Raw genomic sequence first — 27025 nt, 5'->3', positions numbered from 1 at the left:
CAGTACCTTGTGTTTATTAGCCTGATGCTTGTAGGGAAGAAGCTGCTCATGAGCCTAAAAGTTACAGTTTTCAGGTTTATTTTTCTTCCTGATGGCAGGAGTGAAATGAAAATGTGGCCAGGGTGGTCCGAGTCCCTAATGATGCTGACTGCCTTTTGGAGGCAGTGACTCATGTAGATCCCTTCGATGGTGGGAATATGGAACTATGGATACTCCAGCACTTTGTGTCTTTTTTTGCTGCCTATGTGGAGTTTGTATATTTTCAGATAACTGCATCGGAACCCACTAATACTCTGGTTTCTTCCAAAATTCCCCAAATCATGTGATTTGGTACTTAACTTGCAACTGTTAAATTGCTATTATGATTATAGATGAGTGGTGGAATCTGGGAGGACAATGTCAATACAGGGAGAATAAAGACACATTAGTGTTGATGGGAGTTTGGTATCAATTTGGAGGACACACGGAAATAGGGGCAGTAGGAGAACATCTGGACCCTGAAGCCCATCCCTACATTTGATATGAATGTGGCTGATTTGCCGCATTCCTCTACTCTTCTTCAGTGCCACTAGTGATAAGGCCTACCTCCGGATTCAATCCTTTCATTCATTGTTCTATATCTCTCTACATCATCATCTATATCTCCCATTTCCCTTTCCCCTAATTTTCAGTCTGAAGAAGGGTCTTGAACAGAAACGTTGCCCAAACGTTGCTCCAGAGATGCTACCTGTCCCGCTGAGTTACTCCAGCATTTTGTATCTACCTATGGATTCAGGAACAGTTTCTTCCCAGCTGTTATCAGGCTATTAAACCATCCAATCACCAACTAAAGTGTGGTTCCTGACCCACATCATTGGAGACCCTTGGACTATGTTTAATTGAACTTTACCAGACTCTATCTTACTCTTTTCTTATGTTATTCCCTTTATCCTGTATCTGTGCACTGTGAATGGCTTGATTGTAATCATGCATTGTCTTTTCACTGACTGGATGGCATGCAACAAAAATGTTTTTCACTATACTTTGGTACACGTAACAATAATAAATTAAACTAAATTAAAACTTCCCCTTAGCCTTCAATTGCCCAATCTATGGCTATCACGTTGCAAACTCCGAGCATGACAAATCATTAAACTGGCATACCTTCCTGAACATGTGTAATTGAAGTACTTCCTCTATCAGTTCTAACCAGGTTGTGGAAATTGAAGAGGTTACATACAACAGAGGAGAAGGTGGGGATGAAGCAAGAGACGGATTTTAACACAATGGTGAGAATCTTGTTTGTGTCTTTGCTTCATCACAGTACGGCAGAAGTATGTAGTTCAGTTTAGTTTATTATTGTCATGTGTACAGAGGTACAGTGAAAGGCTTTTTTTGTTGCATGCCTAGTGTGATGTGTTTCATGTATGGGTCTTTCTGATGTTGTTTCTGTTTGGATCTCAAATTATCTTCACAGTGTGTGAAATATGTTAATATCCAATTAGTGCCCTCTCCTCGACTTTCCGGTGTAATGGAAAGACTGGTATAAAATTTTAATCAAGCATCATCATCTGTTAGCAAGATCATTATCAGTTTAAACAAGAAGCCAAAATGACATTTCCTGCTCAAAATCTGCATGTTGTGTCAAGATATCATATTTGACCCACAATAGCCACAGTAGCAAGTATTTGCCCAACAGAAAAAGAAGCATTAAAGTATTTTGAAATGTGTAGGAAGGACTGCAGATGCTGATTTTAACCAAAGATAGACACAAAATGCAGGATAGTAAAGTAGTAAAGTAAACTTTATTGTCAATTCAAATAATGCAACAAGTAGTTACACAGAGGATTGAAATTGCGTTTCCCCATACTCCAAATGTGCAAGTAATATTTATAACACAGACAGACTATATACCAATAAAAATAGACATTATATAAAATATTCACAATGTGCCAGAGTGCAGTAAAATTTTGAGGTATGTTATTAAGGTGCAATAATAAAAGATGCAATATAGAAAAATGCAAACGGCATACTGCAGACATTGAATTAAAGTTATTTTGACAGTCAATTGGTCTTAGTTTGTGTAATGTTCATGAAATTTTCTTGAGTGTGTTGAGTAGTCTGATGGCCTGAGGGTAAAAAGCTGTTTTTGAATCTGGTAGTTTTGCTCCGCATGCTGCGGTAGCGCTTGCCGGATGGTAGGAGGGTGAACAGTTTGTGTGCTGGGTGGGTGGTGTCTTTGATGATATTGGTTGCTCTCTTGCAACAGCGAGATGGGTATAAGTCCTGGATTGCTGGTTGGGGTGATTTGGTGATCTTCTCCGCTGTCCTCACCACTCTCTGTAGTAACTCAGTGGGACAGGCAGCATCTCTGGAGAGAAGGAATGGATGACATTTTGGGTCGAGACCCTTTTTCAGACAAGTATATTGGTCCATATGAATGCAATACTTTCTGTCTAGTTCAGAACAATAAATCGAATCAAGGATTATTAAGAGAAGGTCGGGAGGGTTTTATTGTCATATGTCCAAAACAGAACAATTAAATTCTAATTTGCGGCATCTCAAGAGATATGTATACATTATACTCAATAGACACCATAGTAAACAATAAAAATAAGTTCAATATATAAATTAACAAACAATATAGTTTTAAAAAAAAAAAGCAAAGCCTCAATTTAAGAATATGGAGTAGGCCATTAAGGACTGAAAAGCCTTTTCACCCAGAGAGTTGTGGATTTGTGAAATTCTCTCCCACAGAAGGCAGTGGAGGCCAATTAACTGGATGCATTCAAGAGAGAGTTATATATAGCTCTTAGGACTAATGGAATCAAGGGATATGGGGAGAAAGCAGGAACGGGGTACTTATACTGGATGATCAGCTGAGATCGTAACGAATGGGGGTGCTGGCTCGAAGGGGTGAATGGCCTACTGCTGCACGTATTTTCTATGCTTCTATGTTTAATTCCCTTGGCGAATCAAGGTAGGTCATAGTTTGGGGTATAGCTGAAGTTTGTAGTGTTCAATAGCCTGATGGTTGTAAGGAAGAAGCTGCTCTGCTCCTGAACCTGGACCTTACAGATTTCAGGCTCCTATACCTTCTGCCCAATGCCAGGAATGAAATGAGAGTGCAGTCAAGGTGGTGTGGGCCCTTGAAGATGCTAGCTGCCTTTTTGAGATTGATCATATAGATCCGTTTGATGGTGAGGTGGTCAGTACCCGTGATGGACCTTTTGTAATCTTCTTCATCCTGGGCATTTGTCTTGCTGAATTAGGCCGTGATGCAACCAGTCAGTATGTTCTCTACTGTTCAACTTGAAGTTCAAGAGTATACTAAAAGCATCAAAAAGAGGAAAAAGGATATAAAGTGCTGTAGTTACTCAGTGGTTCAGGCAGCATCTCTGGAGAAGGTGAATGGGCGGCATATTGGTCAGGATCCGTCTTTTGTCCGGCAGTTGGAAGGCTCCTGGCGTGAAAAATGACCTATCCTTGTTGTGCAGAGTTGCTCCCTGACCCTCTGAGTTACTTCAGCACTTTGTGTCGTTTTTTTGTAAACCAGCATCTGCAGTTGCTTGTTTCTACATTTAACTAAAATAAGGAATTGCACATAATGCAGAAACATGTGAGGTATTGCATTTTGGAAAGTCTAACATGGGCGGGACCTACACTGTGCATGGTAAGGTTCTGGGGAATTGTAGAGCAAAGGGATGTTCTGCCCACCAGGAGGGGGGAGAAGCTGGAATGACTGAGATGGGAATGGTTGATGGGAAGGAGGCTACTTTGTGTGATGGACAGGTGTGCGTTCACAACTCCCTGGTATTTCTTGTGTCTTGGGCAGGGCAGTTGTCATATTAAGATCCAATGCATCTTGATGGTATGCTTTTAATGGTGCATCTGCAATAATTGGTATGTCATTGGAGCCATGCCAAATTTCCTTAGCCTTCTGATAAGTAGAGGCATAGATGTACTTTCTTGTCTATGGCATCACTCTGGTTGGACCAGTACAAATTGTTCATAATGTCTACACTTAGGAACATGTAGCTCTGTTTTCCGAGGATAGGTGATAATAGGGAGTCGAGGTTGTAATTAAATCTCCAGAATCTTATTGAAGCAAAGCAGCCTATTCCTGCTCCTAATTTGTATTTTTTTATGCACCACTTTGAAGTGGAAATATATGTGGTCCCTTCACTATCATCGGGTCTAATACCTGAAACTCCCTAACCAACAGCTTGTTGATGATTCGGGCGGCACAGTGGCACAACTGTTGGAGCTGTTGCCACACAGAGCCAGAGACTCTGGTTCGATCCTGACCTCGGGTTTCCTTCTACATCCGCAAGTCGTTTGGTTTTATACGTTAATTAGTCTCCGTAAAGTACCCCTGGTATGTTGATATTGGATGAGAAAGCAGGATAACGTAGAACTAGTGTGAATGGGTGATCAACGACCAGCATGGACTCGGTGGGCCAAAGGGCCTGTCTCCATTCTGCATCTCTAAACTAAACAGCTCATTGTGAGTAACTTCACCTGAATAATGGTGGCAATTTAAGATGGCAACTCACAATCACCTTTACAAGGATAGTTAGGTATAGAAAATAAATGCTGATCTTGCCATGAATATCCCTATCCTAAAAAATGTTTACAAAGTCTCACCGTCTATAATCTGAGTTTCTATACGTCTGTATCTTCTGCACTGTATCTGCATTCTCAGTGTTGTGTCTAGGCTGTTTGTTTGACTATAGTATGAAATGCTGTACAGATTTGTACAAATGGTTTATTTCGGTAGTTTTATACTGACCGATAGTCAGAGCTTTTTTACTGCAGTGTTGCAATGCAGGGAACTCTGCAATGCAGGGAATGGTTAACTTTGTGACACAGCACTTACAGACTTTAAAGAACTGTTGAAAAGCACACAAAGTGTTGGAGTAACTCAGGAGGTCAGGCAGCATCTCTGGAAAACATGGATAGGTGACGTTTTGTAACCTGAAACATCACCTATCTATATGCTGCAGGGATGCTGACTGACCTGCTGAGTTATTCCATTATTATGTGGCTTTCCTTGGTAAACAAGCATCTGCAGCTCCTTGTTTCTTCATTAAAAGAACAGTTCACTTTACAACCATTCCGACAGCCTCCGCTCATTGCTATAAGCAGATCATCTCCTATGTAGGAAGCTGTTGGTTGTCCACTATTACTGCTCTAACTCATATTTGACATCTGCACATCTGCATTCAAGCATAGAAGCCTGAGGTGGTCTGTGTGGTCTTCAGCTCTCTTGCCCCCTGTTCCTCACTACTTTAGACTATAGAGCTACAGTGCGGAAACAGGCCCACCAAGCCCGCACCCACCAGCATATACCTGCACTATCGTACACTGTAGGGACAATTTATAATTTTACCATGGCCAATTAACCTATAAACCTGTATGTCTTTGGAGTGTAGGAGGAAACCTCCTCCTCTATCAGCTTGTTCCATATGCCCACCATCCTCAGTGTGAAAAACTTTATCCCTCGGGTTCCTATTAAATCTACCTCTCACCTTAAATCTATGTCCTCTGTTGCTTTATTCCCCAACATCGGGTAAAAGACCCATCTGTCCCCTTCATGATCTTACACATCTCTATTAGATCAACCCTCATTCCCCTGTGCTACAAGGAATAAAGTCCTGGCATGCTCAACCTTTCCTTAGAGTTCAGGCCCTCAATTCCTAGCAACATCCTCATGAATCTTCTCGGCACCCTTCCCAGCTTAACAACATATTTCTTATGTAGGATGGAACTGCAGATACTGGTTTAAATCGAAGATAGGCACAACATGCTGGAGTAACTCAGCAGGAGAGGCAGAATCTCTGGAGAGAAGGAATGGGTGACGTTTCGGGTCAAGACCCTTCTTAAAGCAGGGTGACCAAAACTGAACACAATAATCCAAATGCGGCCTCACCAATGTCTTGTATAACTGAAACATAACATCCCAACTTCTGCACTCAATACCCTGACAGATGATGGGCAATGTTCCAAAAAGCATCCTTGATCACTCTATCTAGCAATGTTACAAAATTTTGAGATTTAAAAAATTAAGTCTGCAATTTATCCCATCAGATAAAGCATAACAATAAGTTTAATTTGACACCTAATTCACTTTAATATCTCAAGTAATAAAAAAGTTATGGCCATTTTCATACTCGGAAATTAGCATCTTGTTCCCTATTGATTTTCTATGGACATAACAAAAAAGCTGTGATCGTGGACAGTCAAAAGCCCATAACCTTCTTAAAAATTAAGAGAACTGAATGAAATTTTCAGTTATCATAGATTGAAGCATTCGGAAACAAATATAAAATAATCTTACTTGGATGACCTGAAATTAAAGCATATAATTAGGTAGTTACACAATTGTAGCTAATTTCAAACTTCAATTACTAGCTCTAAACATCTATCCATTTCTTAATAAATGATTAACATTTTTAAATAGCCCAAGTGTCCAAATAATATTCACAAATAATTCACAATAAAACATGATTTTTAAATCTCATTTACATCGATTTATAGGCCAAATGGAAGGAATTTAGTGTTCATTAGCTGTAAATTAAAGTCAATTTAAATCGGTTTTCTAGTGGGTTCCTGTGAATGCGCTGGTTTAGAACGTTCACATTGCGCTGGATTTGTGCCCTCAAGTGCCCAGAAAAATTCTGCGGGATATAAAGAGCCCAAAATGAACTACTCGCTATAGAAAACTTTATATACAGGGTTATAAACAAGCCCCATTTCATGTATAAATAAGGTACATACCTTTAATTGTTTGCTTTATAAAACCCTTGGGCTGCGAGAGGTTGCAGAGTGAGAGAGTGATTTTTAAACTACTATAAATATTATACAAGGCCATAAAAACTAATAATACCTTTTGCGAAGGGGTCTTTCAGCGATTTTCCGTTAATGATTTACTAGGCTGAACATTTTCGATTGGAACAGCCTAGTAAAAATCGCGTTTTAAACCCGCCCCCTCTAAACAGCGCCAAAATCGCGGACACGGGGTAGGGCACATGCTCAGCCACGATTCAGATAGGTTTTGTAACATACCTACTCTATCTACCTGTGATGACACTTTAAAGGATACCTCATCGCTGCCCTACGATGAGTCACTGCTGAAGATACAATAGTGGTGATTAAGGGGCTTTGGGTAGGTGCATGGATATGTAGGGAATAGAGTGATATGGATCATGTGTAGGCAGTTGAGCTTAGTTTATCTGGGCATCATGTTCGGAACAGACATTGTGGCTGAAGGGCTGTACTGCTGTATGTTATGTTTACTACAGTAAAGCTCCATTAGTAAAGTTGCAAACATAGGTTATGAATAACTACACATGCACGTATTGTTCAAATACAGATGTCCGTCATCTAAGTTCACATCTTCGTTGCAAACTAGGTGAGTCTGGAAATATGGCCAACACATAATGCTAGATGCGGCTTCAGCACATCAGTAGGGATATGAGACTGATAACTGATAATGTCTTAATAACTCAATTAAGTTTTTCTCACCAAACGTTCAAAGCACCACCAAACAATATAGAATTTTTATAGGATTATAGAAATATAGGATTTTATAGGATCATAGAAATATAGGATTTTCCTTTCAATTTATTACTGTTTGATCAGTGCTTTCTTTCAAAACTTTAGAAAATAGTAAAAAGTGAAGTCAGATTGTTGAGTAAGTCGTTTTACAACACATTTATCCTGCAACATCCGTCTGGTTAGTTTCAACATTCATACGTGTGTGTCAACTCCCCTTTAATCTGGCAAGACTTCCCTTTACTCTGATCATTTTTTTTTTGGGGGGGGGGGGGTTAATTAAACTCTTTTAGCTTAATTAACTCAAGAACTGCAAAAAATATTGAGCATCCACACTCACAAAGAATGCAAGCATGTGGGAAGTGGGGATGGAGCACAAACATAAGGGTTGGGTAACCCCTTCTCAATGAAACATTGCTGTTCCAAACAGGAGTTTTGTTTCAAAATACAGTCCCTACCTTCCTGTATGAAATTCACTTTGATCTACATTTTGTGGGAGTGCAGGTGGCCAACCATAATGCACTCTGGGATTCTGTTGGACTGTGAATGAGATGATAACCTATACTTAATTGAGCTGTCTTGTACGGTCCACAACCATGCACTGCCAGCAAAGATCACTGGAACATGGAGACAAACTCCACCCTGAGCCTTGAGTACAAAGTCTGATGTAGTAAGGACAAGGTTTTTCTTTCAGATGTTTCATTGATATTTACACTGCCTTAGAACATAGAATGTAGAGCAATATAGCAGAGGAACAGGCCCTTCAGCCTTCAATGTCCATGGCAAACATGGTTATTATTTATTATTGCATATACATGTTTAATTCTTTTTTTGCAAACATTTCATTAAATAGGGTTAGTGTAAATGAGCAAAAAGGTAGGTGTTGACATAGTGGGATGAAGGGCCATATGACTTAGAAGAATCAGGGTGAAGTGGATGGCCATTTGAGAGAGAGCAGGGGATGGGATTTCTCTCAAGAATCAGTATAGGCTTGATGGGCTAAATAGCTTCCTCCTATGTTGAAAGAAGATGTGAGAAAGATCAGAATTCCACTTTTTACTGAGAAAGATGTAGGATCACAAAATGAGATTAAACATGGGGAAATTGTCCATAATGACAGCATTAATTCGATGTTGTTATAAATAACTCATGGATAATACTGCTCTTTCTCAACAACTCTGTGGTATTTCACATTCAAATATTAATCTAATTCCCCTCCGAAGGTTGTTAATGCAATTTGAATCCACCTCCTTCCCTTTAAGGCATTGCATTCCAGATTATAACTTGTCTGCATCTTTTGGCATAATTCCATGTTTTAATTACTAATGTTGATGTTATTGGAAATAGCTTCTTTCTATTAACAGAAGCTCTCTTGATTTTGGTGATCCCATGTGGTTTTCTTTTCTTGGTAAAAAGGGCTATGAAGCACAACCAAGTTTCCCCAAGCTTTCTTATTAGATTACATTCCAGTAAATCTCTTGTTTGTCTCCATCGAACGCCAACATTTGGGTGTTGTTTTGTTTGAACAGTTTTGTGAATGTGACCTAATACCTTCAAAGATTTCTGTCACTCTTCCTGATCTTCCTTTAAAATTGTTAAATATCACATGCTTAATTGTTCAGCAATTGGCAACATGTCCAGGCTTTCTGCCTATCCAAACATTTTAGAGGGATATTGCTCAATGCGGGCAAATAGGACTAGATAGACAGGGCATTTTGAATAGTCTTGGTAAGTTGGCCCAAAGGGCCTGTTTCCATGCTGAATTACTCCATGAGCTGCCGATACCTGCATTTGTCAAGCGGCCTCTTGCAGTATGTAGGTCCAGGCTTCATATGACGGATTTTGAAACCTACAGTCCTTTTAATACTAAGGGCAGCATAGTGGCGCAGTAGCAGAGTTGCTGCATTATAGCACCTGAGACCCATGTTTGATCGTGACTATGGGTGCTGTCTGTATGGGGTTTGTACGTTCTCAATTTGACCGCGTGGGCTTTCTCCAGGAGCAGAGTTAGACACAAATTGCTGGAGTAACTCAACGGCTCAGGCAGCACCTTTGGCGAAAATGGATGGGTGACGTTTGGCTTGGGACCCTTCTTCAGAGTTCTTTTCTCCGGGAGGTCCGATTTCCTTCCACATTCCAAAGACGTACAGATTTGTAGCTTACTTGGCTTCTGTAAAATTGTAAATTGTCCCTAATGTGCAGGATTGTGCTAGTGTACGGGATGATCGCTGGTTGGCACGGACTCGGTGGTCTGAAGGATCTACTTCCATGCTGCATCTCTAAATTAAATTAAACTACATTAAATTTTTTAAATATGTCTGAAAATGAAATAGATCCGTATCCATATATCAAATGAATAATTAAATGCATTTAAATAAAGTAAAACGTACTTAATCATTGTTTTCCGCAGGGTTGGTGACCACGTTCAAATGAACGAGTTTGCCAGTTGTACGTTGACCCCTTCTGGTGTAAAGCTGAGGGTTGGATGCAACATACATCCAGAACCTCTCTCAGAAGGTCTGTGCCCAGAGATGGAACAGATTTTCAGATGTTAAACTTGCACTTGCAAAAATCCAGGACATCAATTGGCCTAAATACGAATACAATTCAGGGAGACACACACGCATGCACGCACACACACGCACGCACACATACACACACGCACACATACACACACACACACACACACACACACACACACACACACACACACACACACACACACACACAGGGAGACACAGCAGGGCTGCCAACATTGGGTGAGAGTTGGGAGTGAGAAATTGCGAGACCGAGACCAAGACCGAGGGAGTATAACGACCGGGGGGGGGGGGGGGGGGGGGGGGGGGGGGGGAGGGGGGGGGGTGTCCCCCTCTGCCATTGGTATGGAACATTTGCATTTTTCAGCTTGAAATTGTGCAATATGGTGCATACTGTAGCGAGTCTTTTAACTTACACTTTAATGTAATATATATGCTTTAAATTGGATTGGAGCATTTTTGAAAGGGGGGAGGCTGTGCGATCACTGATCACTGGCCTTGGGGGTACCTGGTGAGGGAGTGGAGCAACCGAGTGGGGAGAGGGTGTGGAAGAAGGATGTTCCCCCTCCCAGGGTAGGAACCTTTTGAAATTTGATGGTACAACACTCCCTCGCAATTTCTCACTCTCAACTCTCACCCAATGTTGGCAGCCCTGGTTCATATATCTGGGCATAAAACACTTTATCACTGTGGCAGACTTCATATTGTGCGATCTTTGCAAATAACTAAATTTGGCATGAATACAAAACACAGTGATAATTTGGCTGAGCAAAAAATATATATCTAATTTCCAGTTACTGGTCTCTGTGCTGTTGGATGAAAAGTGTTCCAGATTGTGTAGGAACATTGTGGTTAAATTATTGGACCAAAAATCCACAATCCAAAACTAATGAGCAAAATGTGGACATGAACTAGAAAGTCACAATGGAAGAGGGGAACTTAAATGCAGTTAATTCAATAAATCTATCAGTAATGCTGATCATGAAACAATCAGTAAGGTGTAACGAGTACAGTGAAGAGATGTTGCCAGTAGTAAGGGGCTTGAGTAATATAGAGAAGTTGGGCAGGCTAGTTCTTTTATATATTGGAGGCCACATTGGAAGCACCAAACACACATGATGAGGTTAGAGGAGATGCATCTGAATCTTTGCAGCTGCCTGACCCGCTGAGTAATCCAGCACCTTGTGCACTTTTAACATTATCTGGGATGTAGATGTCCAATATTAGGCAGAACGTTACAATGGGAGCAGCATTTCAAAGAAGGGAGAAGAAGTGATTATATATTCTACATTATGAAAACCTTTTAAATCGGAAAGTTGTTTTGAATGAGAACCTATTTAAGACAAGCGACTCTCAAAGCTAGATCCATCCTGATCCATGAATGTTGTTGGGTGAAGAAGAATTGTAATGGGATGTACAAGAGTGAGAGAATCGAATGATATTAAAGATAGACACAAAGTGCTAGAGTAACTCTGTGGGCCAGGCAGCATCTCTGGAGAAATGGATGGGTGACGTTACAGGTTGGGACCCTTCTTTGGAATCTAATTATTAATGTCCATGGTAAAGATGAGTGAATGCGAGCCTGGAAACTGAAGGTTTTTCAAGTGTTGAACGACATGCAATGTGTCAGGGATATAGGTGGGAAGGGATTGGACAAGGGCGGGTGGGGGGGGGGGGGGGGGGGGTAGCAGTCCATATACCTTGATATAATCAAGGTATATGGACGTGAGATATGGGATGATATTAGATGATTTGCATGTGTTAAACCACTGAGCATCATTCTTAGCAGATCGTGGAAGCTGACTGTGATGTCAGTCTTTTCTGATGTGGAACAAAGGATAATGACAAAATCCTTCTGGCAGACTTTAATTTGTTCAAGAATCAATGGACAGAAGGCCTAATTGTGAATATTACTGAGGGTCAGGTTATGTGCCTTGGAAATAACTGAGTCTTTCGGGTCTAACCACCATTGGGAATAGACACTGTGCCTCACAAATTCTCATAGTTCAAATGTCAAAGATTTAATCCTATGTAGGAAGGAACTGCAGATGTTGGTTTAAACTGAGGACAGACATAAAAAACCTGGAGTAACTCAGCGGGACAGGCAGCATTACTGGAGAGAAGCAATGGTTTCGGAACTGAAGAAGGGTCTTGATCCTAAACGTCACCCTCCCCTTCTCTCCAGAGATGTTGCCTGTATATAGTCGCCCATAAAGGGTGCTTACAGTTACAAAGTATCCGCGCCAGGTCCCCCTTTGTTCTCCATCCCTCTTCTGTGTCCTCCATTCTTCTTCTTCAAATTTCCAATAAATCAACTTTATTTTAGCTTTAGCTCCGCCCTCCGGTTATAAATAAATCTGTTGAGGGGAGAGGTTCTCATTCAACCATCTTCCTTTGTGTGCGAATGACTCCAGCCAATGGTGTGTTTTCTCCTTTTGTACCCATTATCTTTAGTTTACCACACTTGGTCAAGTGTTGCCTTGGTGTCCATGGTAGTCATTCTCAACTCATCTGTAGAATTCCCTTTGGTCCACATTTAAAAAAGCTGAGCCACTTTTATGATGAACATCACCGTTTAAAACTAGAGGATTCTAAAACTAGAGAGTATAGCCTTAAGGTGAAAGGGGAAAGCCATAAGAGGGACTTTGGGGCAACCTTTTTCACTTTTAAAGTACTTACTATCTGGATTGAGCTGTCACTGGATACTATAGAAGTTGATACATTTATGACATTTAAAAGACATTTGGACTGATATATGAATAGGAAAGGTTTGGAGGGTCTGAGGACAAATGCAGGCAAATGGGACTAGCCCAGTATGGTGTCCACAGATAAGGTGGGCCGAAGGGCCTAGGTCTGTGCTGTACGGCATTATTTTTAACATTTGGGAGCATTTTCCTGTGTTGAGGAAACCCTTTTTCATTATCTTTAACCACCCTCCCAAAACAGTATGTCTCTACCTGAATATCCTATTTGAATTACAGCCTTGGTATATAAACATATCCTTTTGCATCAGTGTTTATTATTTACTTTTCATATTTCAAAATACTTTTGAGCCTAAAAAAAACTACAGATAATAATTTGAATTTTACACTGCAAATAAACTAGCCAAATTGAAATTTAGCCTTAAGAAAGTTGAATGGTCGTGTTATTTAATACGATTTTGAATTGCAGTTATCCATAAAATTACTTTAAAGTTTCCACACATAGTAATCGAGAGATGCAGCATGGTGACAGGTTATTCTGCTCACTGAGTCTGTGCCATCAACTACCCTTTTAAACTAATCCTACATTAATCCCATTTTGTTAATTTTCCCCACATTCTTATCGACTCCCCCTAAAATCTACCCATCCTTCACAATATGGGCAATTTGACTTTTGCCATTAATCGACCAACCCACATGTTTTTGGGATGTGGGAGGAAATCGGAGCACCTGGAGGAAATCCACACAGTCACAGGAAGAACGTCCACATTCACAAAAACAACATCTGAGGTCAGGATTGAAGTTGGTTCACTGGCGTTGCAAGGCAGCAGCTCAACCAGCTGTGTCACTATGTCATCATGTACAGCAAATAAATAGCAAATAGCAAGTTGTTAAATACTAATTTCTGCATCGCTTGACAGTGTTGTTGGACATCGTAAATAGCACATGAAAAGTACAAATGCTAAACTTTTTTATTGTCATAATCTGTTAAAGAAACATCAATGCAGAGGGCTGTAGATTTTGTTATTCCTTTTCATTGTTCTGCAATCACATTGTGCCTTTAACATGTACAAATACACCCATTATTAGTTTACTATGTGGTCTTATCCTATTCCCAAAGTATTTTCCTTCATTTTTTTTCTCCATTTTGTTCTTATTTTCCCTATAACCATCATGATTGCATTATATTCATCAAAGTTACTGGGAGAAGGTCGGAGAATGGGGATGAGATGGAAAAATAGATCAGTCATGATCGAATGGCAGAACAGACTTGATGGGCCGAATGGCCAAATTCTACTCCTATGTCTTATGATTTTACGATTTACTGTTATATTCCACAGCTTTTAGTTTAGTGAGACAGTGTGGAAACAGGCGCTTCATTCCATTGTGTCCACGCCGATCAGCGCTCTCTGCACATTAACACTATCCCACACACACTAGGAGCAATTAACAATTTAATCATGCCAATTAACCTACACACATGTACATCTTTGGAGTGTGGGAGGAAGCCGGATCACCCGGGGAAAACCCAAACAGGTCACAGGGAGAACATACAAACTCCGTACAGACAAGCACCCTTGGTCAGGATTGAACGCGGGTCTCTGGCGCTGTCAGGCAGTAACTCTACCGCTGCGCCACCATGTCACCCATATCTGGTATCATTAACTTTTGTTCACTTTTTGTTTATGCTAACTGCATAATTTTTTTAATCTTCCCTAATTGTTTATACTGATCTGCTAGGAGAAATAGCCCTTTCAGTCACTCCAACAATGCATTGAAAAAGGACATTCAGAAAGATGATTCTTACAGAATGGATTTTTCATTTTACATTGACAGGCATATAGAAATAAAGTGTTCTCTTGAGTCATACCATCTAGAAATAGATCCTTCAGCCTCAGTTGCCTCCATCATACTCATCAGAAATATCTTGCATGCACTGAGCTTTACATAAACAGACAAAGCTATAGCAATTGATTTGTATTGGTTGAGAATGGATTATTCATTGGGGAACTGGTAAAACTTGGTGCTTTTATGGAGTTAAATGGGTCAGATAAAATTCCAAACAGTCAGGCAGAATCTTGAGCAGAACACAAAGTGCTGGAGTAACTCAGCAGATGCTGCAAAACAGAAATAAAAATGGAAAATGATATTCACCTCTACAGTAGTATTCTTCCTGCCCCTCCTCCCCTTAATATTCCCTTCGAGACACTCTTTCCTACTCTCTCTACCTGACACTATCTTTCTCTCTCACATACACTGACATAGTCATCACGGACACACTTTGTTCACTGACACATCGATCCTTCCCTCGCATATACTGCACAATAAACGTCTCTCTCTGTAAGTCACTGGCACAATCTAGCTCTCTCACTGACACACTGCACCTTTCCCTCACACACTGGCACATTTCACCTTTCTCTCTCATACTCTAACACACTCCATCTCTTTCCCCTATTTCCCTATTTACTGACACACTTTGAGTCTGAAGAAGGGTTTCGGCCCAAAACGTCGCCTATTTCCTTCGCTCCATAGATGCTGCTGCATCCGCTGAGTTTCTCCAGCATTTTTGTGTACCTATGTCCCATACTCTGTCTCGTTTCAAAAACCTGTTTTTGAACTAGAAAGCACAGATTACAATTTTTACAAACCAGCCTTGAAGAAGGATCTCAAACTGAAATGTAGACAATTCCTACACCCTACCCAAAAGTACTGCTTCACCCCTGAGTTTCTTCAACAGTTTGTTCTTTAGCTATTTACTATGCCTGAAGTTGGATGACATTTTAAACTTGTTGATAGACACAAAATGCTGGAGTAAGTCAGCGGGTCAGGCAACAACTCTGGAGAAAACAAATAGGTGTCATTTCGGGTCAAGACGTCTTCTTCAGACTGAGTCGGGAGAGGGGAACTTGAGGTATGAAAAGGTACAGGACAAATCAGAGCTGATGATGCAGAATAGGTGGAGCCCACAATGGTCCATTGCTGGCTGGTGAAGAGGTGCTAATGAAGGGATATGAACAGTGAAACTAGCAAGACAACTCAGTTAGGGGAGAGATGGAGAGAGAGGGAATGCAAGGGTTACTTGAACTTAGAGAAATCAATATTCACATTGTTGGGTTGTAAGCTGTCCAAGCTTGGTTTTAAACTTGTTGGTAGATAGATAAATGTAGAAGCTACTGCAAAACCGTCCCCTGACAATTTACCTTTAGCTAAAATTTAAGTCGAAATCCATTTGATTTATCCAAAATAGATTTAGACTCAGAGACCATGTGCAATTATCCCGCTGTCTGTGTGAATGACATTTAGAATTGGTTCCTTCTCCACTGAAACATTTAGATTACTCATAAAGCATGAACAGTAATAGTTGATTATCAGCGTTGTCAAAACGTATTGTTATACCAGTTCACAATGGTGCTTTAGCAGTGCTCAAGTGCCAAAGGAAAATTTACTGTCACTTCTGACCTCACCGATGGTTGAGGTTTCCCACAGACAATCACTTGTCTGCTCAGGATCCACGTGCCTACGGTAGTAGGAAAGGTCACCATTATAAAATAATGAGAGGTCATGACATGCAAGGATTACTGCTGCAGATGAAGCATGTGAAGTAATTTTGTTGTCAGTCATTAATTTGCCAGGCTAGATATTTTGTCGCTGCTCAAACATGGTGACACTTGTGTACAGCCTAGGTGAGATCTGCTATATGAGTTTGCCAGGTTGTATGCAAAACAAAACATTTCATTGGACCTGAAATTATATTTCACTGTACATTTCAATGTGACAATAAAATATAATTGAATCACAAAGTTTACAGAGGAGAATTTAATCAATGGTGACTGTGAGGCGATAGATGTTGGTGCCTTTATTCACTTCTTCGCTTAACATCTCCATTAGCAGGCAGAAACAATGAACTGCAGCTGCTGGCTTACCAAAAATAAAAGTGCTGCAGTAACTCAGCAGGTCAGGTAGCATCCCTGGGAAACAGGGATAGGTGACTTTTCAGGTCAGGACTCTTCCCTAATTAGGCCTTGGTGGAGCAAGTGCAAGTGTTTGGCAAAACAGTAGGCGAGGCTATGCTTGGTTTTGCCAATGTACAGGAGGCTACATTGGGAACACTGAACGCAGTAGGTGAGGTTAGAGCACATGAACTTCTCCCACACTTGGACGGACTGCTGTGGTCCCTGGATGGAGGCAAGGGAGGAGGTATAGGGAAGGGTCCCAACCTGAAACGTCACCTATCCATGTTCCCCAGGAATAATGTCTGACCTGCTGAGTTACTCCAGCACTTTATAGCTCTTTTAGCAGACAACCTTACACCTGCCCTGACATTTCAAGTAACACTGTGTTACCCAAAGGTACTTTACATGAAGATTTCCAATTTATACATAAAAATATTTAAGTTTGCATAATGATGCTGGGCTGATATTACATGTATTGTACTGAGGACAAACTACAGGAAAACTGGAGAAGGCATTAATTGTGAAAGAAGTTTAATGCAGTTGTAATTTATTTTAGTCATTTATACCAATCCTGCACCTAACATTAATAGAAACATGGAAACAGAATATATATCTGTATATATATTCACATCAGCATCATAAAATGTTGGAATGGGTCAGGCAGCATCTCTGGAGAAAAGGAATAGGTGATGTTTCATGTCATCAATCTGAAGAAGGATTCCAACCCAAAACATTAGTTCTCCAGGGATAATATCTGACCTGCTGAATTACTCCAATACTTTGTGATGGGTTCTGAGCTCTTGCAAGAATTTGACAATAGGTACCAAGATTGGCAGGCTGCTGTTGCTGTCTTGTTTATTCATGTTGAGTTCTTCACAGTGGTTGGGTTTTGACAGCTTCAGACTCGACCAAGCCTCAGAGCAGCAAATTTGTACAACACCAGGTCACACACAGCTGTTTCAAAATAACTGAAATTAAACAATGAGGCAAGAAGGTCTAGAGTCAAAGATTCAAAAGGGCAAAACTGATCTGGAGGTGTAGAGTCCGGGACCAATTGACGGGGACATAAGATCAAATCCTATCATGGACCATTTAGATCAAGTTTGCAGTAAATGAGAAAAGGATTATTAGTAGATTTAGAGGGTAATAGAGAGATACAGCAGAGGAAACAGCCCTTTAGCCCATCAAGTCCACACCAACTATCAACTATGCATTTACTATATTACTCCTATATTAATCCCATTTTTATTCTACCAATGTTCTCATTCACACCCACCAGATTCTACCATTCCAAAACATAGAAACATAGAAAATAGGTGCAGGAGTAGGTAATTTGGCCCTTTGAGCCAGCACCACCATTCAATATGACCATGGCTGATCATCCAAAATCAGTACCCCCGTTCCTGCTTTTTTCCACATATCCCTTAATTCCGTTAGCCCTAAGAGCTAAATCTAACTCTCTCTTTGGTGAACATCCAGTGAATTGGCCTCCACTGCCTTCTGTGGCAGAGAACTACACAGATTCACAAATCTCTGGGTGAAAAAATGTTTCCTCATCTCAGTCCAAAATGGCCTACCCTTTATTCTTAAACTGTGACTGGGTTTAAACCACGGATTGGGAACAATTTGCAGTGACCAATTAACCTAGCAAACAAAATGCCTTTGGGATGTGGGAGGAAACTGGGACACACAGAGGAAATACCCACAGTCACTGGGAGAATGTGCAAACTCGACACACATCAGAATTTGAAATCAGTATTGAACCCAGGTCTCTGGTGCTGTGAGGAAAACAGTTCTACTACCTCTGCCATTGTGCTGAAATTGAAAAGACCAGATGCCCGAAGAATCGATGTTCTTGAGAGAGTATAATCTACAACCTTTTCCCCCTCTGATTTATGATGACTCTTAACTGCCTCTCAATGTAACCCAATAAGACACTTGGGGCAGGGGCTTTGAAGGATGGAGAATGGACACTGGCCTTGCCACCTTTAAATTAGTTAAGCTCGGAAACAGGGCCTTCGGCCCACCGAGTCCACGCCGACCAGCAATCATCCCAAGCATTAGCACTATCCTACACACTCAGGACAATTTACAATTTACAGAAGCTAATTAACCTACAAAGCTGTGCGTCTTTGGAGTATTGAAGGAAACCAGAGCAGCACCTGGAGAAAACCCACGTGGTCGCAGGGAGAACGTACATACTCTGTACAGACAGCACCCATAGTCAGGATCGAACCCAGGTCTCTGGCGCTGTAAGGCAGCAACTCTATTGGACACCACTGTGCTGTTCCTAAATCCCATGATTGTAAAGAGATATCTGTCACCAGAAAAAAAACAAGGATGAAATAATTGGCAGGAAAGGCTGGAGGAGATGATAAGAATTCATCACACTATGAGATATGGGATCTAAATATGCTATCTGAAAGGGTGATTAAAGCCGAACCTATGATAACTTGTCAACAGGAAGTTGGATGTCTGAATAAAAGAAAAACACATTCATGAGAGAAAACTCTTTCAAAGAGTCGCCATGTGTGACACAGTGGTGCGGGTATTAATCATAGAGCAAAAACAAACTCCCGGAGGCTCAGTCATCTCGGGGAGAGGGGAAGTCAATTTCCTGAATGAGGAGTATATTTCAAAATGGACATTTTGCAGATGCCAAATACCAGAGGGCATAGGTTTAAGATGAGAGTGGAAAAGTTTTAATGGAGATTGATGTGGCAGGTTTTTGTTACACAGGGTGCGGTAGATGCCTGGAATGCACAGTCAGGGGAAGTGGTGGAAGTAGAGACTGTATCTTAGCAAGGTTTGAGAGGAATTTAGACCAACACATGAAGAGGTAGCTGTACAGTTTAACTTGATGTGGACCACATGCAGACAGGAGCTATGATTTTACACACGTGCAGGCAGATGCACAGTTTAGATTGGCACGTGGTCAGCACAGATACCTTTGGCCTAAAGGCACGGTACTCTGCTGTACTGTTCAATGTTCTATGTCAGACACCTGAGATTGGAAAGTTTCTTCTTGAGGAAAGATGCGGCAGAGATGGGAAAACTGAGAGAACGGAGTGGTGTCCACACAGCGAACAGGATGGGAGGTGATGTAGTTGAGGTAGCTGTTTGGTCCCACCCATATTGTCTCCTGTCAGAATGGCATCTCTTTCTCTCAGATAGGCACAAAGTGCTGGAGTACTTTGGGGGTGAAGGGTGGGGAGTCATCATTTTTACTTGTCATATGAGTTGGAACAAAGAAATCCTTACTTACCTCAGCTTTACATGTACATTAGATGTACCAATTACATTTTTAAATATGCAATAAATAATCAGTTATTCTATGTAAGCCAATAATGAGAGGGTGTTGTAATGAAATTTGAAATGATAGTTTACACCAAAGAAAGACACTGAAGATAGACACAACATTTTGGATTAACTAAATGGGTCAGGCAGCATCTCTGGAGAAAAGGAATAGGTGACATTTTGAAGGTACACAAAAATGCTGGAGAAACTCAGCGGGTGCAGCAGCATCTATGGAGCGAAGGAAATAGGTGATGTTTCGGGCCGAAACCCTTCTTCAGACTGATAGGGGGTGGGGGGGGGGGGGGGGGGGGGAGAAGGAAGGAAAAAGGGAGGAGGAGGAGCCCGAGGGCAGGGGGGATGGGAGGAGACAGCTCGAGGGTTAGGGAAGGGGAGGAGACAGCAAGGGCTAGCAAAATTGGGAGAATTCAATGTTCATGCCCACGGTCGCAGGCTACCCAGGCTGAATATGAGGTGCTGTTCATGCAATTTCCGGTGTTGCTCACTCTGGCAATGGAGGAGACCCAAGAAAGAGAGGTCGGATTGAGAATGGCAGGGGAAGTTGAAGTGCTGAGCCACCGGGAGTTCAGGTAGGTTTTTGCGGACTGAGCGGAGGTGTTTGGCGAAACGATCGCCCAACCTCCGCTTAGTCTCACCGATGTAAATCAGCTGGCATCTAGAGCAGCGGATGCAGTAGATGAGGTTGGAGGAGATACAGGTGAACCTTTGTCGCACCTGGAACGACTGCTTGGGTCCTTGAATGGAGTCGAGGGGGGAGGTAAAGGGACAGGTGTTGCATTTCTTGCGGTTGCAATGGAAAGTGCCCGGGGAGGGGGTGGTACGGGAGGGAAGAGAAGAATTGACAAGGGAGTTGCGGAGGGAGCGGTCTATGCGGAAGGCAGACATAGGGGGAGATGGGAAGATGTGGCGAGTGGTGGGGTCACGTTGGAGGTGGCGAAAATGGCGGAGGATGATTTGTTGTATTTGCCGGCTGGTGGGGTGAAAGGTGAGGATTAGGGGGACTCTGCCCTTGTTGCGAGTGCGGGGATGGGGAGAGAGAGCAGTGTTGCGGGGAAAGAGACCCTGGTGCAAGCCTCATCTATGGTGGAGGAGGGGAATCCCCGTTCCCTGAAGAGCAAGGACATTTCCGATGCCCAAAACGTCACCTATTTCCTTCGCTCCATAGATGCTGCTGCACCCGTTGAGTTTCTCCAGCATTTTTGTGTACCTTCGATTTTCCAGCATCTGCAGTTCCTTCTTGAACACAGGTGACATTTTGAGTCAGTTTGAGTTAAGACTCGAAAAGCTACCTTTTTTTTTTTCTCCAGATATGCTGCTTGACCAGTTACTCCAGCATTTTATGTCTAATAATGGGAGAGTAGTGGGAGAGTCCAGGACCAGAGAGCACAACCTCCAAAAAAATGGACATTCCTTTAGAAAGATTAGGATGAATTTCTTTAAGGTGTTGAATCAATATTGCCACATTCAGTCAAGTATTTGGGTATTGTTTAAAGTGGAGATTGATATGTTCTTGATTGGTGAGTGTATTAAAGATTATGGGGAGAAGGCAGGAGAATGGGGCTGAGGAGGGAAAAATAGATCATGATCGAATGGTAGAGCAGACAGGCCAAATGGCCTAATTCTGCTTCGATGCCTTATGGTCTTATACTAGTGCATACAAACACAGAGAGCAGCCTTAATGGTGTGAAGTTAAGTCTGTTGTGGTTAGTTGCTGAGCTAAAGTTGTGGTTAAGGTTCTGTAGGATGGTTCAATCGAACTTGATCCTTATGGTTGATGGCAGGAACCTTGTGGTAGCACTTACCAGGCTCATATAGTGGTGAGAAGAGGGCGTAGCCAAGGTGGTATGCATAATTGGTGATATCACTTACTGTAGGCATCACTTACTGTAGATCCCTTTAATGGTAGGGAGGTCAATACCCCTGATGGACTGAGCAGGTGTCCACCACATTCTACAGCCTGAGCATTGAAAGTTCTGAACCAAGGCCTGATGTAAACAGCCAGTCTGCCCTCGACAACGCAAATGTAGATATTCAATGGAGTATGTAGCAACATATCGTATCTACTACAACATCTGAAAAAGTAGTAGAAGCTCTCTTTGTGATTGCATCAAAGTACTGCACATGTACATAAAAAATAAACTTAATTCAGAATTTAAAAAAACATACAAAGCAAAATGCACGGAGTATTTTGTGCTGAATAGAGGAATCGAGAATCAAATGACATAGGGTTCAGGTGAGGGGCGAAAGATTTAATAGGAATCTGAGGGGTAACTTTTTTACACAAAGGGAGGTCTTTATATGGAGCAAGCTATCGGGGAGGTAGTTGAAGCATGTACTTTCATAATATTTAATAAACATTTGGACAGGTACATGGATAGGATATTTTTAGAGGGCTATGGGCCAAGGGTGGGCAGATGGTACTAGTATGGATGGAGCATGTTGGCTGAGGGGCTGAAGAACCTGTTTCCACCCTGTATGACCCTACAACTCCATGGAAAATTGTGCAAAAACTATTCATACATTCTCTATGCATGCAGTAGTCATACTCAGTAGTGTTCGCACCTATCTTCAAAACCAAATCCCCTTTCCACTCATATGCCCCCGTGGTATAATATCCCTTCCCTTGTTTGAAGGGTATGCACATCAGACTTATCCCTTCAATGTCCAGCAAAGAAAGGACCCACAGACCCTTAATGTTGACTGCACCAAGCTTTGGTGCATCCCTCAGTACATACTCCTGCAGTCTGGAATGAACCAGTTGACACCATTCTCTGACGGAGATCTCACAGTGCTGGGAGATCAAGTAGTTTGGGTAGGCCAAAGAGAGTCTTTCACCGAGTTGGTGATCTTTAACCAACTTGATGTCCATCACTAAATGTGTCACTCAGAACAGTCCGGAGAGCAGAGAATCCTCTAATATGGAGGTGTTTGGGAGGGTCAGTGATTTGGATCAAGCATCATTCAAAATTAGATTAGTGTAAATTGATGATCAACATTAATTTTTACTCTGAGAATTGTTGAGTTGCCATAGAGGGAGTACAGAAAAGGTTCACCAGACTGATTCCTGGGATGGCAGGACTTTCATATGAAGAAAAAACTGGATAGACTTGGCTTGTACTCGCTAGAATTTAGAAGATTGAGGGAGGATCTTATAGAAACTTACAAAATTCTTAAGGGGTTGGACAGGCTAGATGCAGGAAGATTGTTCCCGATGTTGGGGAAGTCCAGAACAAGGGGTCACAGTTTAAGGATAATGGGGAAGTCTTTTAGGACCGAGATGAGGACATCATTTTTTACACAGAGAGTGGTGAATCTGTGGAATTCTCTGCCACAGAAGGTAGTTGAGGCCAGTTCATTGGCCTTATTTAAGAGGGAGTTAGATGTGGCCCTTGTGGCTAAAGGCGTCAGGAGGTATGGAGAGAAGGCAGATACAGGATACTGAGTTGGATGATCAGCCATGATCATATTGAATGGCGGTGCAGGCTCGAAGGGCCGAATGCCCTACTCCTGCAACTATTTTCTATGTTTCTATGTTTCTATGTTTGAATGGTCTCCTCTGGTGCTGAATGATTCTGCGAGTTATAGCTCCACAATGTGGTCTAAGGTAGCTGTGTGTGTGCATGTTCTAAAATACAAGCCTGATTCAGATATTTGATTTCACTCGAGGTTAGCAGAAGCTCTAAGTTAGTGTGGAGCATTTGAGGAGGAATTACTTTATTTTAGTAAAATTTAGCCTTTAGAGATGCAGCATGGAAACAGGCCCTTTGGCCCACTGAATCCGTGCCAACCAGCATTCACCCCGTACACCAACACTATCATAGACACTAGGAACATTTTGCATAAGCAATTAAAAACTGCATGTCTTTGGAGTGTGGGAAGAAACCAGAATACTCAGAGAAAACCTATGTGCTCACAGGAAGAACGTACAACCTCTGTCCAAACAGCACACATAGTTAGGATCAAACCCGGGTCGCTGGTGCTATAAGGCAGTAACTCTACCGCTGCACCCCCGTGCATTGCTGTGCTGCGCCACTGTGCCACCCTTTTGAAACTTGGTGAAACGATTTATACTGATAAATATCCATTTCTAAAATATGAATAGGAAAAAAGCATGAAAGGAAGAGAACATCTATGGTTCCAAAAATGCCCAAATTATTAGACAATTATCCCATACTTCCAAAAGCTTTGGAAAGATTTTCTAATATAATGAAGCTACATCAAATGTTAAACCACAAGTCAGCACACAAAGACAATCATTCAATGTGATCCTTCGCTCATGAACCTTGAATCTCTAGTGTTAAGTCATAACGTTACTTGCTTCAATTACTTTTGTTTGTGTCTGGATCCACTAACCATTTCAAAATGAAGTCACAATAAGTCATTATCAGATCATTATCACATTCCTCCCTGTGACAACCTATTAAGTGCAAATTGGCTTCTGTTCCCTGTTACAGCAATAAGGCAGCACCTCATGTTTTGCTTGGGCAGCTTACTCCCTAGCTGTATGAATATTGACTTTTCTAACTTTCAGTAACCCTTTCTTTTCCTCTCTCTCCATCCTCACCCCTTTCCAGTTCTCCGACCAGTTTTACTGTCTCTGACTACATTTTATCTCTGTTTGCTTTGTTGTTATCTTCTCCCAACTAACAACAATATATTCTATATTTTCCTTGATCACCATTCCCATTGGCATGTTTTCACACCTAATACTTCCTTATCTATCCATTTCCTTATCTACGTACCTCCCAATCCCCTGACACTCTGAAACTTCACCCATTATTTCTCTCCAGAGATACTGCCTGTCCTGCTGAGCTACTCTAGCATTTTGTGCCTTTCTTCGATTTAAACCAGCATCTGCAGTTCCTTCCTACACAGTTCAAATCCCTGGTCTGTGTAGGTGCTTTGAAATGTCGCAAAGTTGTGCAAAGCTCTATTGAAACATGTCCTTTTCTTTCCAAACTTTGCTGTTGTGACTTTGCAGCATTTAACATGGGACATTTCCAATCCCTGATACGTCTGTGTACAGAGTAAGCTCCTCACAATTTTCCTAATTTTCTCTTCCGACATGGGAAGACTGGTGCTTTGAGCTGGTCTTCTTACTTCATTCCTTACACCAGCGGTTCCCAACCTTCTTCGCCCTGTTTACCCCTCGCAACTTTAATAGCACATAGCAATGTTATTACACTTATTTATGAACAACTAATGATGAACAGATACCAGAACCAAACACAGTCAGTCAATGAGAAAAAAATATGTACAAATCCAGAATCAACAAAGTTACCCGCTGGGTAGGCAAAATATACGCCCTGTGGGGAAATTTACCCCAGGTTGGGAACCCTTGCCTTGCAGTATATCAAAAATTACATCTGGTCTCCCTAAAATTACATAATTAGAGATTTATTACATAATTAATTAAAATTTCTCACTGGTACAATGATATTATGAACTTTGTTGATTTAACCCATTTGGACCTATTGTGTCAGCCACTTTCCACCAGTTTAGAAAGATACAGCATGAGTCCTTGCTGACCCTTGATCGCCCGTTTACACTAGTTCTATGTTTTCCCACTTTCTCATCGACTTCCTACGGCAGTGGAGCAATTTACAGATGCCAATTAACCTACAATGCCACATGTCTTTGGGATGTGCAGGAAACCAGATGAGTTGGAAGAAACCCATGCAGTCACAGGAAGTACATGCAAACCTCACCCACCCAAGGTCAGGATTGAACCCGGGTCTCTTGCACTGTGAGGCAGCTGGTCTATCAGCTGTGCTACCTGTATGTTGAGGGGCTGTCCCACTTGGGCGACCTAATCCACGAGTTCTGCCCTCGACTCGTACTCGCAGCATGGTCGACACGAGGACGTAGGAGGTCTTTGTAACTCTCCTTCATGCTCGGGAGTAGTGCCCATTTACTCGAGGCCTCAGCTAGGTCGCAGCGTATTTTTCAATATGTTGAAAAATGCCCGCGAGTAAAGAAAGGTTGCCATGGAAAAAATCGATACTTTTTTTACTCGTAGGTTTAGTAGTAGTAGGTCGGCATGTTGGTCGTAGGTAATCAAGGGTAGCCGAAGGTGGTCATAGATAGTCTTCGTCATAGTCGAAGGGAGGTTGAAGGAGATCAAAGGAGGTCGTCTTCACTCTTCACTATTCGGTGTCCAACTTTCCAGAAGTTTGCCATAGCTAGTCGTAGTTAGTTGAACCTAGTCTTCAACATAGTCAAAGGAGGTCTTCAACATGACATTTTTTCAAACTCTCCTAAACTCTTCTAAATTTGCCAATTAGGTAGCCCAAGTGGGACAGCCCCTTTATTCCTGGTCTGCTCTCTTCTATTGTATAATCAAGCTACCAGCCTTGGAGGGCATCTACCACACACGGTGCCTCAGGAAGGCCGTCAGCATCCATAAAGACTCCTCACACCCTTGTAATGGACTGTTCGAACTACTTCCCTCCGGCAGACATTACAAGGCCTTCTACGACCGAACCTCCAGACTCAGGAACAGCTTCATTCCCAGGGCTAAAGCGCCTCTGAACCGGCCCTGCTGAGTGCCCCCCACCCCCCTGCAGCGTCACACACTAACTATCCACCCCCCCCCCCCCCCCCCCCCGCACTCATGCTAATTACCCCTCTTGATATTATATTAATATTATTAATTTGCTCCTTTTATCCCATAAACCACCCGAGAGGCGGAGAGAAGAGAGAGGGAGGAGAGAGAGAGAGAGAGGAGAGAAGGAGAGAGGAAAGGAGAGAGAGAGAAGGAGAGACAGAGAGAGGAGAGAGAGAGAGATAGAGAGAGGAGAGAGAGAGAGAGGGAGAGAGGAGAGAGAGAGAGAGAGGAGAGATCGAGAGAGAGAGAGAGAGAGAGAGGGAGAGAGAGATAGAGAGAGAGAGAGAGAGAGAGAGAGAGAGAGAGGTGAGAGAGAGAGGGGGGGGGGAGAGAGAGAGAGAGAGAGAGCTCTAACCATTTTTTCCATTCTCAATC

The 27025-nt window shown here is 41.9% G+C and overlaps 1 protein-coding gene across 3 annotated transcripts in view; it reads left to right on the top strand.

Moving 5' to 3' along the window:
- The window catches only part of arap3 (ArfGAP with RhoGAP domain, ankyrin repeat and PH domain 3), a 170783-nt gene that overhangs the window by 50969 nt on the left and 92789 nt on the right, over nucleotides 1-27025 (top strand). The window contains exon 2 of one of the 3 annotated variants that reach the window (XM_055642726.1): nucleotides 1183-1268. The exons of the other annotated variants lie outside the window; for them this stretch is intronic. The gene's annotated coding sequence lies outside the window, so the exon portion shown is untranslated. The remainder of the gene's footprint in view (nucleotides 1-1182; nucleotides 1269-27025) is intronic. 3 annotated transcript variants of the gene reach the window in all.

This window comes from Leucoraja erinacea, chromosome 11, assembly GCF_028641065.1.
Source record: "Leucoraja erinacea ecotype New England chromosome 11, Leri_hhj_1, whole genome shotgun sequence".
Taxonomy (NCBI): domain Eukaryota; kingdom Metazoa; phylum Chordata; class Chondrichthyes; order Rajiformes; family Rajidae; genus Leucoraja; species Leucoraja erinaceus.
The sequence above is the reverse complement of the archived record's forward strand: the minus strand, read 5'-3'. Positions and strand labels throughout refer to the sequence as shown.